At 50.2% G+C, this 13,122-nt stretch overlaps 1 long non-coding RNA gene across 1 annotated transcript; it reads left to right on the plus strand.

Moving 5' to 3' along the window:
* The first annotated feature begins 3,697 nt into the window (after positions 1-3,697).
* On the plus strand, positions 3,698-6,731 carry LOC145339830 (uncharacterized). Its single transcript, XR_013886075.1, has 3 exons — positions 3,698-3,897; positions 6,326-6,371; positions 6,463-6,731. It is a non-coding gene; the product is annotated as an uncharacterized LOC145339830 (long non-coding RNA).
* The last annotated feature ends 6,391 nt before the right edge of the window (positions 6,732-13,122 follow it).

Here is a 13,122-nt window from a genome sequence, read left to right on the forward strand (position 1 = left end):
TAACTGTCAGCTTGCTGTGTTCGGGCCCGCAGTAGGGAATCTGCTCGGTTTCTTAGTCCAAAAGAACCGCACCGCCCCCCCCCCCCCCCCCCCCCCCCCCCCAGCCTTTCCCCTTCTTAAATAGGTTAATATTCGGGTGGCACAGTGGGTTAGCACTGCTGCCTCACAGCACCGGGGACCTGGGTTCGATTCCCGGCTCGGGTCACTGTGTGCGGAGTCTGCATGTCCTTGCACTGTGTGTGTGTGGGGGTTTCTTCCGGATGTTCCGGTTTCCTCCCACAGTCGGAAAGACATGCTGATGAGGTACATTAGCCGTGTTAAATTCTCCTTCAGTGTACCAGAATAGACGCCGGAGTGTGGCGATGAGGGGATTTTCACAGTAACTTCATTGCAGTGTTAATGTAAACCTACTTGTAAACTTTTTTTTTAGAAAGACTTTTAATTCAGCCCCCCCCGCCCTGCCCTTCACTCACTCTAAAGTGCAGTAAAATTCATCAGAGTCCCAGATGACCACATGCTGCTCTCCCCGGTGAGGGGCGAGAACTGACTGGTGGTATTTTAACCAAAGGCAAGGTTGAGAAGGTGGACTTTAATGAATAACCTCACCTGGCATGTGAATTGAACCCACGCTGTTGGCACTGCTCTGCAAAAAAAAGCCAACCATCGGAGCTAGTCAATTATCCTGGCCCCCTCAAAGTTCAGGGCCACAAACACCTTACATGTTTACAATTCTAGATCTGTCAGCTCTCTGTGGAAGGAACTTGAGTGAAATGTTCAGTGAAATATGTGGCTTTCCCATATAATGAATGTGGTTGCAGAACCTCTTGTCCTTAGCCTCAAGGTTAAACCCTAACACTTTATCACATCATATCTCTCCTGCTCTTCCTACAATGGAATTAGGGTTCCTTTTTGAGATCACTGGCATTGTACTAGATACAACCCCCCCCCAGCAACTGAACGGGTATTTCTCCCATCCAAGGTAATTACTCTCCTCCTCCCTCCCTTCTAGTCAATGACTGACCCTTCGGTGTTGGAAGATTGTCAGCATGAAGCCTAGTGTGCATTGTTTCAGCTGTTGGGGCCTCACGGGTAAGTGGGAGAGCTCCCAGCACATGGACCGCAGTTTCAGAATCAAGCCTCACCCTTTTGCCTCCGACCATTGACTCCATCTACGCTTCCCGCTGCCTTGGAAGTATCAATGAACTGAAGGAGCTAGTCATCGAGTTCAGAAAGCGTAGTGGAGGATATACGCCTGTCTACATCAACGGGCCAAAGTGGAAATGGCCTAGAGCTCCAAGGTTCTAGATATTTAGATCACCAAGAACCTCAGGCTCAGGGACAATCCTTTTAAACACAGATCAGGAGGAGTTTCTTAGCCAGAGATTGTGAATCTGTGGAACTCTTTGCTGCAGAAGGCTGTGGAGGCTGGGTCACTGATTGTCTTTAAGACATAGATAGGTTCTTGATTAATAAGGGGATCAGGGGTTATGGGGAAAAGGCAGGAGAATGGGGATGAGAAAAATATCAGCCATGATTGAATGGCAGAGCAGACTTGATGGATTGCGTGGTCTAATTCTGCTCCTATGCCTTATGATCCAACCTGTCCTGGTTCCCCCCACCCACACCAATACTATAGTTCAGAAAGCCCACTAACGCCTCTTACTTTCTGAGCAGGCTAAGAAAATTTGGCATATCTGCTATAACTCTCACCAACTTTTATAGGTGCACCATAGAATGCATTCTTTCTGGATGTATCACAGCTTGGTATGGGCTCCTGCTCTGACCAAGTCCGCAAGAAACTACAAAGGGTTGTGAATGTAGCCCAATCCATCACGCAAACCAGCCTCCCATCCATTGACTCTGTCTACAGTTCCCGCTGCCTTGGGAAAAGCAGCCAGCATAATCAAGGACCCTACACACCCGGGATGTACTCTCTTCCACCATTTTTCATTGGGAGAAAAGATACAAAAGTCTGAGGTCATGCACCGAGTCAAGAACAGCTTCTTCCCTGCTGCCGTCAGACTCTCGAATGGACCTACCTCATACCGTTGATCTTTCTCTACACCCTCGCCATGACTGTAATGCTACATTCTGCACCCTCCTTTTTTTCTCTGAGTGGTATGTTTTGTCTATAGAGCACACAAGAAACAATACTTTTCGCTCTATGCCAATACATGTGACAATAATAAGACTTAAAATACAATCCTGTCATTTTGCTCAAAGCTGTAGATTATGACCATGCAAGTGATAAATCACAGTGTACAATTCTAAATAGAGTGAAGGGGCAGAGGGACCTGGATGTGTATGTATGTCATTCAATGAAGGTGGCAGTACACGTTGAGAGTATGGTTAATAAAGTACAAGGCACCCTAGACTTATCAAAAACAGAAAATGCTGGAAAATCTCAGCAGATCTGATAGTATCTGTGGAGAGAGAGAAAATAGATCCAACATTTCGAGTCTGGATGACCCTTCGTCAAAGCAGCTCTATTCTCTCGGCACAGATGCCGTCAGACCTGCTGGGATTTTCCAGCATTTTCCGTTTTTGTTTCATATTCCAACTTCACGGTATTTTGCTTTTATCCTGGACTCGTCATCAGGAACAGAAGATTGGGCTGAATGGCCTCCTGCACTGTAGGTATTCTGTGTAGGAGCACAAAAAGACTATTGAGTCCATCAAGTCTGCACTGATATCATCCCAACGCCCCCCCCCCCCCCCCCACCAAATGAGCGTCTTACACAGGCCCACCATATGCCCTATCCCTGTAAGTCCACACATTGATCCCACTAATCCCCCTAACCGACTCAACTATGAACACTAAGGGGCAATTTAGCATAGCCAATCCACCTAACCCGCACATCTTTGGACACTAAGGGACAATTTAGCATAGCCAATCCACCTAACTTGCACATCTTTGGACACTAAGAGACAATTTAGCATAGCCAATCCACCTAACCCGCACATCTTTGGACACTAAGGGACAATTTAGCATAGCCAATCCACCAAACTTGCAGATCTTTGGACGCTAAGGGACAATAAGAGGGATATGGGCCAAATGTGGGCAATTGGGACTAGCTTGGGGTCGAAAACAAAAAGGGCGGCATGGACAATTTGGGCTGAAAGGCCTTTTTCCATGCTGTAAACCTCTGTGACTCTATAATTTGACATTGGTCAATCCACCTACATCTTTGGACAGTAAACGGCAATTTAGCATGTCAAGTCCCCCTAACCTACAGTCATATGGTCTTCTAGGTCCTTCAACGGGCTAGTATAGCCACAAAGAGTCAAATGGCCTCTTGCTGTGTTGTAGCCATTCTGTGAATAATGGAAGCAATTTGAAATATCACTTAAGGGTGCTTGAAATAGTATGATTTATAACTCAATCGAATTTAAATAGTCTTAAGGGAGCAGGCTTTGTGCTGTTGAGGTTGGGGGAGAAACAGCCATGAACTTGTCCAGCCACTGCACAGAACAAAAGACTACAACTCTCAGAAAGGACTACAACTCCCAGTGGCCTCGGCAAGGCTAACGTCATCACGCTTCGAGCGCAATGACGCAAGGAGAGGACCTCCCTTTGCGCTGTGAGGGGTGGACGCCACGCGGGGAAAAACGCGCCCTCCTCGGCCGTGGTGACATCAGCACGTCGGAAGCCAGGGCGACGTAAGCGCCTCGCGTACCGTCATGACGCCATTGGCAAATGGCGGCGGCGGCGGCGGAGGCGGGAGATTCGAGCGGCCCCGGCAGCGGAGAACCGGCGGCGGGCCCCAGCGGCCTCCTCACCCGGCTGCCCGCCGGCCACAGCCAGGCGGCCGTGCTGGAGTCCGCCCTGCAGCAGCTGAGCTCGCTGGCCCGGGCTCTCACCCTTAACCTCCGCCACATGAACGATAGCCTGGAGAGGTGCTCATTAGCGGCCGCGGAATATTCATCAGCGCCTCATTTGCATATGCATAAGTGTGGCGCTCACCGTAATGTGCCGAGCGCTTGCGCCGCTTGACCGTAATGTGCCGACTAGAAACACCGCTCTTGTGCGCCCCCTGGCGGTTTGGAGGGCTCGTTGCTCTTGGGCATCAGGAGGTGGCGCTCAGTCCACTCCTGGCTTTGTGGGGATGGGTTTTTAATTTGATTTATTATTGTCACATGCATTAACATACAGTGAAAAGTATTGTTTCTTGCCCGCTATACAGACAAAGCATACCGTTCATAGAGAAGGGAAGGAGAGGGTCCAGAATGTAGTGTTACAGTCACAGCGAGGGTGTAGAGAAAGAGCAGTTTAATATTTGATTTGATTTATTATTGTCACATGTATTGGGATACAGTGGAAAGCATTGTTTCTTGTGCGCTATACAGACAAAGCATACTGTTCATAGAGAAGGAAAGGAGAATGTAGTGTTACAGTCACAGCTAGGGTGTAGAGAAAGATCAACTTAATATTTGATTTGATTTATTATTGTCACATGTATTGGGATATAGTGGAAAGTATTGTTTCTTGCGTGCTATACAGACAAAGCATACCATTCATAGAGTACATAGAGGAGAAGGAAAGGAGAGGGTGCAGAATGTAGTGTTACAGTCGCAGCGAGGGTGTAGAGAAAGATCAGCTTAATGCGAGGTAGGTCCATTCAAAAGTCTGACAGCAGCAGGGAAGAAGTTGTTCTTGAGTCGGTCGGTACGTGACCTCAGACTTTTGTATCTTTTTCCCAACGGAAGAAGGTAGAAGAGAGAATGTCCGGGGTGCGTGGGGTCCTTAATTATACTGCCGAGGCAGCGGGAAGTGTAGACAGAGTCAGTGGCTAGGAGGCTGGTTTGTGTGATGGGACTGGGCTTCATTCACGACCTTTTGTAGTCAATTGCGGTCTTGGGCAGAGCAGGAGCCCAGACCAAGCTGTGATACAACTAGAAAAGATGCTTTCTATGGTGCGTCTGTATAAATCGGTGAGAGTCGTAGTGGACATAGTGGCACAGTAGATAGCACTGCTGCCTCACAGCTCCAGGGACCCAGGATGAATTCTGGCCTCGGGTCACTGTCTGTGTAGAGTCTGCACATTTTCCCTTTGTGTGCGTGGGTTTCCTCCAGGTACTCCGGCTTTCCCCCTCAGTCCAAAGATGTGCAGGTTAGGGGGTTGATTGGCCCTGCTAAATTGTCAGGAGAATTAGCAGTGTAAATACATGGATAGAGCCTGGGTGGGATTTTAGGGGTAGCACAGTGGTTAACACCGCTGTCTCACGGCGTCAGGGATCTGGGTTCGATTTCCGGCTTAGGTCAATGTCTGTGCAGAGTCTGCATGTTCCCCCCATGTCTGCGTGGGTTTCCTCTGGGTCGTCTGATTTCCCCCCCACACTTCAAAGCTGTGCGTGTTAGGTTGATGGATTGGCTGTGCTAAATCGACCCTAATGTCAGGGGGATTATCAGAGTAAATATGAGGGGGTTACGGGAATAGGGCCTGAGTGGGACTATGGTCGGTGTAGCTTTGGTGGGCCGAATGGCCTCCTCCTTCCTGTGCTGGGTCTGTATGATTTCTTTAGCCTTCTGAGCTAGGATACATAGCCAGAATTAACAGGGGGTTTGAGTTTAAGAGCCGTGGGGTTATGCTGTAACTATACAGGACCTTGGTGAGACCACATGTGGAATATTGTGTGCAGTTCTGGTCACCTCACTATAAGAAGGATGTGGAAGCATTGGAGAGAGTGCAGAGGAGATTTACCAGGATGCTGCCTGGTTTGGAGGGTAGGTCTTATGAGGAAAGGTTGAGGGAGCTGGGGCTTTTCTCTTTAGAGCGGAGGAGGATGAGAGGCAACTTAATAGAGGTTTATAAGATGATGAGAGGGATAGATAGAGTGGACGTGCAGAGACTATTTCCTCGGGTGGATGTAGCTGTTACTAGAGGGCGTAACTATAAGGTTCATGGTGGGAGGGATGTCCGAGGTAGATTCTTTACTCAGAGAGTGGTTGGGGTGTGGAATGGACTGCCTGCTGTGATAGTGGAGTTGGACACTTTAGGAACTTTCAAGCGGTTATTGGATAGGGACATGGAGCACACCAGAATGATAGGGAGTGGGATAGCTTGATCTTGGGTTCAGACGTAGCTCCGCACAACATTGAGGGCCGAAGGGCCTGTACTGTGCTGTACTGTTCTATGCTCTAATACCCCCCTCACCAGGTAATCAGTGTAAAAAAGAGCTGTGTGATGCCCCATGTGGTCGACAAGCTCACCAGGAACGGGCCACTTGATCGAAAGTGGACTGGCATGGAGGGGCAGAGCTAAGATGGGTTGCCGTACGATGCAGGTTATAACTGGCACCCCCCCCTCCTCTTGCTGTTTTACAGGGCTCTCTCGGACAAGGAGGCAATCGATGAGTTGGAGGGAATGCTGGTACTTCTGAAATTATACATTTTTTTAAACGTATTTTGCGTCCCTCTCGCCTCTGCCGCGCCAAACTCTGAAATTCTGCCTTTCTTTCCAGAATAGATTCATGAGTGGGCAAGTCCGGGCACCCTCTGACCACTGACTGCCCGATGGACGCCAGCCATGAGTCAGGACCCGCCTCGTCATTATCTTCCTGCAGTGTCAACATGGCGTAACTCTGCACCTCCAGAACCTCAGCGCTGGTGAGAGGAACCCACAGCTCGCAGGCTATAAGACTTTCTCACTCTGGGTGTGTCTCTGTGTATAAACTCTCCTTTTGTCTGATTCACGGCACTCTGTAAATAAATACTGCGATTTATTCACACAGCCGCGATAAGGGGTTTCAGTCCGTGATAAAACGAGGTAGATTAACCTGGAATTGAATGCTGCTTGGATTGGAGACTTGTCCCTCCCTGCACCCTTGGTTAGACCACACCTGGAGCACCAGATGAGGTTTCTAATCAGAATCTCTAATTTGATTTGATTTGATTTATTATTGTCACGTGTATTGGGATACAGTGAAAAATATTATTTCTTGCACACTATACAGACAAAGCATACCGTTCATAGAGAAGGAGAAGGGTGCAGAATGTAGTGTTACAGTCATAGCTAGGGGGTAGAGAAAGATCAGCTTAATGCGAGGTAGATCAACTTAATATTTGATTTGATTTATTATTGTCACGTACTGGGATACAGTGAAAAGTATTGTTTCTTGTGCGCTATACAGACAAAACCTACTGTTCGTAGAGTACATAGGGGAGAAGGAAAGGAGAGGGTGCAGAATGTAGTGTTACAGTCACAGCGAGGGTGTAGAGAAAGATCAGCTTAATGCGAGGTAGGTCCATTCAAAAGTCTGACAGCAGCAGGGAAGAAGCTGTTCTTGAGTCAGTTGGTACGTGACCTCAGACTTTTATATCTTTTTCTCGATGGAAGAGAGAATGTCCGGGGTGTGTGGGGGGGGCGGGGTCCTTGATTATGCCGGCTGCTTTTCCCCGAGGCAGCGGGAAGTGTAGACGGAGTCGATGGGAGGCTGGTTTGTGTGATGAGACTGGGCTACATTCACGACCTTTTGTAGTTCCTTGCGGTCTTGGGCAGAGCAGGAGCCCAGACCAAGCTGTGATACAACCAGAAAGGATGCTTTCTATGGGGCATCTATGGAAGTTCAAACAATGACGAGACAGAGTACAGGAATGAGATCGAGAATCTGGTGAACTGGGGCGGCAACAATAATCTCTCCCTCAATGTCAACAAAATGAAGGAGATTGTCATCGACTTCAGGTAGTGGAGGGGTGGCACAGTAGGTTAGCACTGCTGCCTCACAGCACCAGGAACCCGGTTCGGGTCACTGTCTGTGTGGAGTTTGCACATTCTCCCCGTGTCTGCTTGGGTTTTCTCCGGGTGCTCCGGTTTCCTCCCACAGTCCAACTATCTGCAGATTAGGCTGATTGGCCATAATAAATTGTATTTTAGTGTCGGGGGGATTAAGAAGGTAAATATTTGGGGTTATGGGGATAGGGCCTGGGTATAATAGTCGTCGGTGCAGGCTTGATGGGCCGAATGCCTCCTCCTGCACTGTACATTTTATGAACCTCTGTGGAGGACATACACCTGTCTACAACAATGGGGACAAAGTAGAAATGGTGAAGAGCTTCAACTTTAAACATTAAATGGTTAATTTAATGCGAGGTAGGTCCATTCAAAAGTCTGACAGCAGCAGGGAAGAAGCTGTTCTTGAGTCGGTCGGTACGTGACCTCAGACTTTTGTATCTTTTTCCCGATGGAAGAAGGTGGAAGAGAGAATGTCCGGGGTGTGTGGGGGGGGTCCTTGATTATGCTGGCTGCTTTTCCCCGAGGCAGCGGGAAGTGTAGACAGAGTCAATGGATGGGGGACTGGTTTGCGTGATGGATTGGGCTACATTCACAACCTTTTGTAGTTCCTTGCTTAATGTTTAAACTTGAAGCTTTTCACCATTTCTACTTCGCCTCCATTGTTGTAGACAGGAGTGTGTCCTTGGGCAGAGCAGGAGCCCAGACCAAGCTGTGATACAACCAGAAAGAATGCTTTCTATGGGGCATCTGTAAAAGTTGGTGAGAATCGTAGCGGACATGCCAAATTTCCTTCGTCTTCTGAGAAAGTAGAGGCGTTGGTGGGGCTTTCTTAACTATGGTGTCGGCGTGGGGGGTGGGGGGGGGACCAGGACAGGTTGTTGGTGATCTGGACACAAAAATGTGAAGCTCTCGTCCCTTTCTATTTCGTCCCTGTTGATGTAGACAGGGGCGTGTCCCCCTTTACGCTTCCTGAAGTCGATGACTATCTCCTTCGCTTTGTTGACGCAGTGTTGGGGCAGTGGGTGTCCAAGTGCCAGGGACATAGCTGAGGAGAGTCTGCGCCCCCTTGGGGGGTGTGGGGTGACCAAATAAATTAAATCAACTAATTGAGGGCCAAATTGAAAGGCAGCCCTTTAAGGGGGATACTGAACCAAAGGAAACAGAATGTCAAGGGAATCTTAAAACATCAAGACAACATGATTGAAGTGGGATTGATAAAACACCCCCTCAAGTCCCACCTTCCCTCCGTGGTGGGCAGTGGGTACGGAATGCCTCAATCATGTCGGGTGGGGGAGACACCTCGTGCTCCTCTCCAGGGACACATCTTTGGACACTAAGGGGCAATTTAGCATGGCCAATCCACCCTAACCTGCACATCTTTGGACACTAAGGGGCAATTTAGCATGACCAATCCACCTAACCTACACATCTTTGGACACCAAGGGGCAATTTAGCATGGCCAATCCACCCTAACCTACACATCTTTGGACACCAAGGGGCAATTTAGCATGGCCAATCTACCTAACCTACACATCTTTGGACACTAAGGGGCAATTTAGCATGGCCAATCCACCCTAACCTACACATCTTTGGACACTAAGGGGCAATTTAGCATGGCCAATCCACCCTAACCTGCACATCTTTGGACAGAGCTGTGGAAGGGGAGAGTATGCTGAATGCTCCTGGGCCCTTCGTTATGTGTGGATTCGTGAGACGGATGTGCCTTTCTGCCCCATCTTTGCCTCATCCCGAACTCACCACCCCCAAACTCTCTTCGCAGAATGGTGGCATCGCTGCCTCACAGCGCCAGAGACCCACGTTCGATTCCCAGCTTGACTCACTGTTTGTGCGGAGTCACGTTCTCCCTGTGTCTGTGTGGGTTTTCTCTGGTGTTCTGGTTTCCTCCCACATATTCTATGAATGGTATGCTTTACCTGTGTAGCGCGCATCCCAAAACATGTGACAATAATAAGTCAAATATTAAGCTGATCTTTCTCTACACCCTAGCTATGACTGTAACACTACATTCCACACTCTTTCCTTCTCTATGAACGGTATGCTTTGTCTATGCAATACTTCTCACTGTATCCCAATACACGTGACAATAATAAATCAAATATTAAGTTGATCTTTCTCTACACTCTAGCTGTGACTGTAACACTACATTCTGCACCCCCCCCTCCTTTCCTTCTCTTTGAACAGTATGCTTTGTCTGTATAGTGTGCAAGAAACAATACTTTTCACTGTATCCCAATACATGTGACAATAATAAATCAAATCAAGAGATCTGACCCACTATGGTCTATATCTCTTCCCGCTCAGAAAGGACAGTAGGACTAGAGGGCACAGCCTCAAGATAAAGGGGGGGGCGGTTTAGAACGGAGTTGAGGAGGAACTTCTTCACTCAAAGGGTGGTGAATCTCTGGAATTCTCTGCCCGTTGAAGTGGTGGAGGCTGCCTCGCTAAATATTTTTAAGACGCGGGTTGATGGGTTTTTGATAAGAGAGGGGATTAAGGGTTATGGGGAGAGGGTGGGAATGTGGAACTGAGCCACGACAGATCAGCCATGATCTTATTGAATGGCGGGGCAGGCTCGAAGGGCTGGATGGCCTACTCCTGCTCCTATTTCTTATGTTCTTACACCTCCTTGCCTGCAGTTGACCGTGTGAGTGCCTCACGGACAGTGGGGCATTGCAATGGGCCCCCTCTGTTTTGGTTGGAAGTGGGGGGGGGGTGTTAATATGTTCCAGAGTCCCAGCAACCCTGGCCAGCCACCGTCACAGAGTGAGGAACGGTCAGGATTCGCAGCAGGGCGGGGGGGAGGGATGGAGACTGAGGAATGAGATAAGTGGCAGCATCTGGCTGAGACGTTCCCCAGGGAAAGGCAGCCTTTCCTGGGAGGCTGATTGGCACTCAGCCTCCGAGACGCAGCTGCTCAGGCGAGAAAACCCATTACACCCGGAGCAACCGTCAATCCAATTCTCCCTTCGCTCCGACTGAAGGTTTCCCCCCTTCCCTCGACCCACTACCGACCTCTCAAACAAAAAGCTGCGGGGTCAGCGTCTCCTGGGTCACCAGAGGAACATCGGGCCAGCTGCCCTCGGTTTTATCTGCAGTCTGCTGGGAGTTGTTGCGGGGTCGGGGGGGGGCGTTGAGGGAGAAAGAGCGAGAGAAAAAGAGAGGACAAGGCAGATGGGGGGGTGAGGGAGAGAGAGAGGGGGAGCAGGCAGAGGGAGGAGGAGGTGAGGCAGAGAGAGAGGGGGGAGGGAGGCAGAGGGAGGGAGAGAATGAGGGAAGGCAGAGATGAAGGAGGAAGGGAGAGAGAGCAGGGGAAGGCAGAGAGAGGGGAGGGAGACAGAGTGAGGGGGAAGGGAGGGGGTGAGGCAGAGAGAGAGAGGGGGGTGTAGTGGGAGGCAGAGGGGGAGGGTGAGAGAGAGAAGGGGGAGGCAGAGGGAGGCACAGAAAGCGAGAAGGGGGAGGCAGAGAGAGGGTGATGGCGGACATGGGGAGGCAGAGGGAGGGGGAGGAAGAGGTAGAGGGGGAGAGAAAATGCAGAGAGAAGGGAAAAGGCAGAGAGAGAGAGGGGGGCAGGGAATTAGATTGAGAGATTTGGAGGAGACACAGAGAGGGGGAGAGACAGAGAGAGAGGTGCAGAAATAGGGAGACAGAGGGGAGGGTTCAGAGAGCAAGAGAGGGGTCAGAAGAGAGAGATCGGGAGAGGGAGTGACAGAGCTCCTAGGTGACAGTTTTGTCACATCTGTTCCCATGTTTGAGTGGGGAAAGGATCTGGAAAGGTCAGGCAGGCAAAGAGAAACAGGCAGACTGATAGAGACAGAGAGAGAAACAGAGACAGATAGAGAGATGGAGACAGAGAGAGAGACCATGAGAGAAACAGAAATAGAGAAAAACTGGTAGGGAGACACTGACAGACAAGAAACAGTGAGAAACAAGAGAGGTAGAGAGACTGAGCGAGAGAGAGACTGAGCGAGAGAGAGACTGAGCGAGAGAGAGACTGAGCGAGAGAGACACTGAGCGAGAGAGAGACTGAGCGAGAGAGACACTGAGCGAGAGAGACACTGAGCGAGAGAGAGACTGAGCGAGAGAGAGACTGAGCGAGAGAGACACTGAGCGAGAGAGACACTGAGCGAGAGAGACACTGAGCGAGAGAGACACTGAGCGAGAGAGACAGACAGAGAGAGACACTGAGCGAGAGAGACAGACAGAGAGAGACACTGAATGAGAGACACAGACAAAACTGAGCGATAGAGACAGCGAGGGAAAGAGACAAAGAGGACTGAGTGAGAGATAGAGAGGGAAACAGAGAAGCAAAGAAAGACTGAGCGAGAGAGACAGAGAGAGAGAGAAAGACAGAGAGAGGCAGAAAAAGATTGAGTGAGAGAAACGGAGAGAGGGAGAATCAAAGAGAGGCAGAAAGAGACCGGGGGTGGGGGGGGAGCGTGGAGAGAGAGAGAGAGAAAAACGGAGGAGCAGATAGAGACAGAGAGAGGACTATAAAGGAGTTATATCATTAGATGATGAAGAGAGAAATGTGCAGAGTGAGAGGCTGGAGAAATCAGCAGAGGACACAGTCTCATTCTCACTGTAGTTTAATAAATAGAAATGGATGAGAGACAGGCTGATGCTCCAGTAACACTGTTTATACAGATAATAAATTAAACTAAACCTGCAGTCCATGAAACACAGCAGGCAGCGTGAGATGGGGGGGAGGGGGGGGTCTCGTAAATCTCCCCCCTGGATTTGCCCAGCACAACCTTTCCAATAAGGTCAGGATCCACCCTGTGGGGTGACCTCCATCTCACAGCTCCGAGGGAGCCCGCAGTCCCAGGGCCCTGAAACGTCCCCCCCCCCCCCCCCCCCTTTAAGTCATGAATTCCCCCAAACCCCCTCCCACTCACCCCCTCGCCCATTCTCACACCCCTCCCACTCACCCCCTCGCCCATTCTCACGCCCCTCCCACTCACCCCCTCGCCCATTCTCACGCCCCTCCCACTCACCCCCTCGCCCATTCTCACGCCCCTCCCACTCACCCCCTCGCCCATTCTCACACACCCCCCCCCCAACTCCCTCACCCACCCCAAACCCCCTCGTCAACTCTCCTCAGGGTGACAGCACCTCAGTTCCAAGGAACCACGCCCAAAATGACCTTTCTTCACCCGCAACCCAGGGCAATGGAGCGGAGGGGGCTATTCGACCAGGGCGGGCATCACAGGCACAAACCAGAGCGCGCTCACCTCCATGTGTGGGGGTGTGGTGGGTGGGTGGGTGGGGGAGGGTCATTGGTTGGTGACATGGGGGGGGAGGGGGGCTGTTTACTACCTCAATGTTTTCCCCCCTCCCCTCTCTTTGCCCACTTTAGTCACACCAAGTG

This window comes from Carcharhinus amblyrhynchos, unplaced genomic scaffold (assembly GCF_965287045.1).
Source record: "Carcharhinus amblyrhynchos unplaced genomic scaffold, sCarAmb.v2.hapA scaffold_692, whole genome shotgun sequence".
Taxonomy (NCBI): Eukaryota; Metazoa; Chordata; class Chondrichthyes; order Carcharhiniformes; family Carcharhinidae; genus Carcharhinus; species Carcharhinus amblyrhynchos.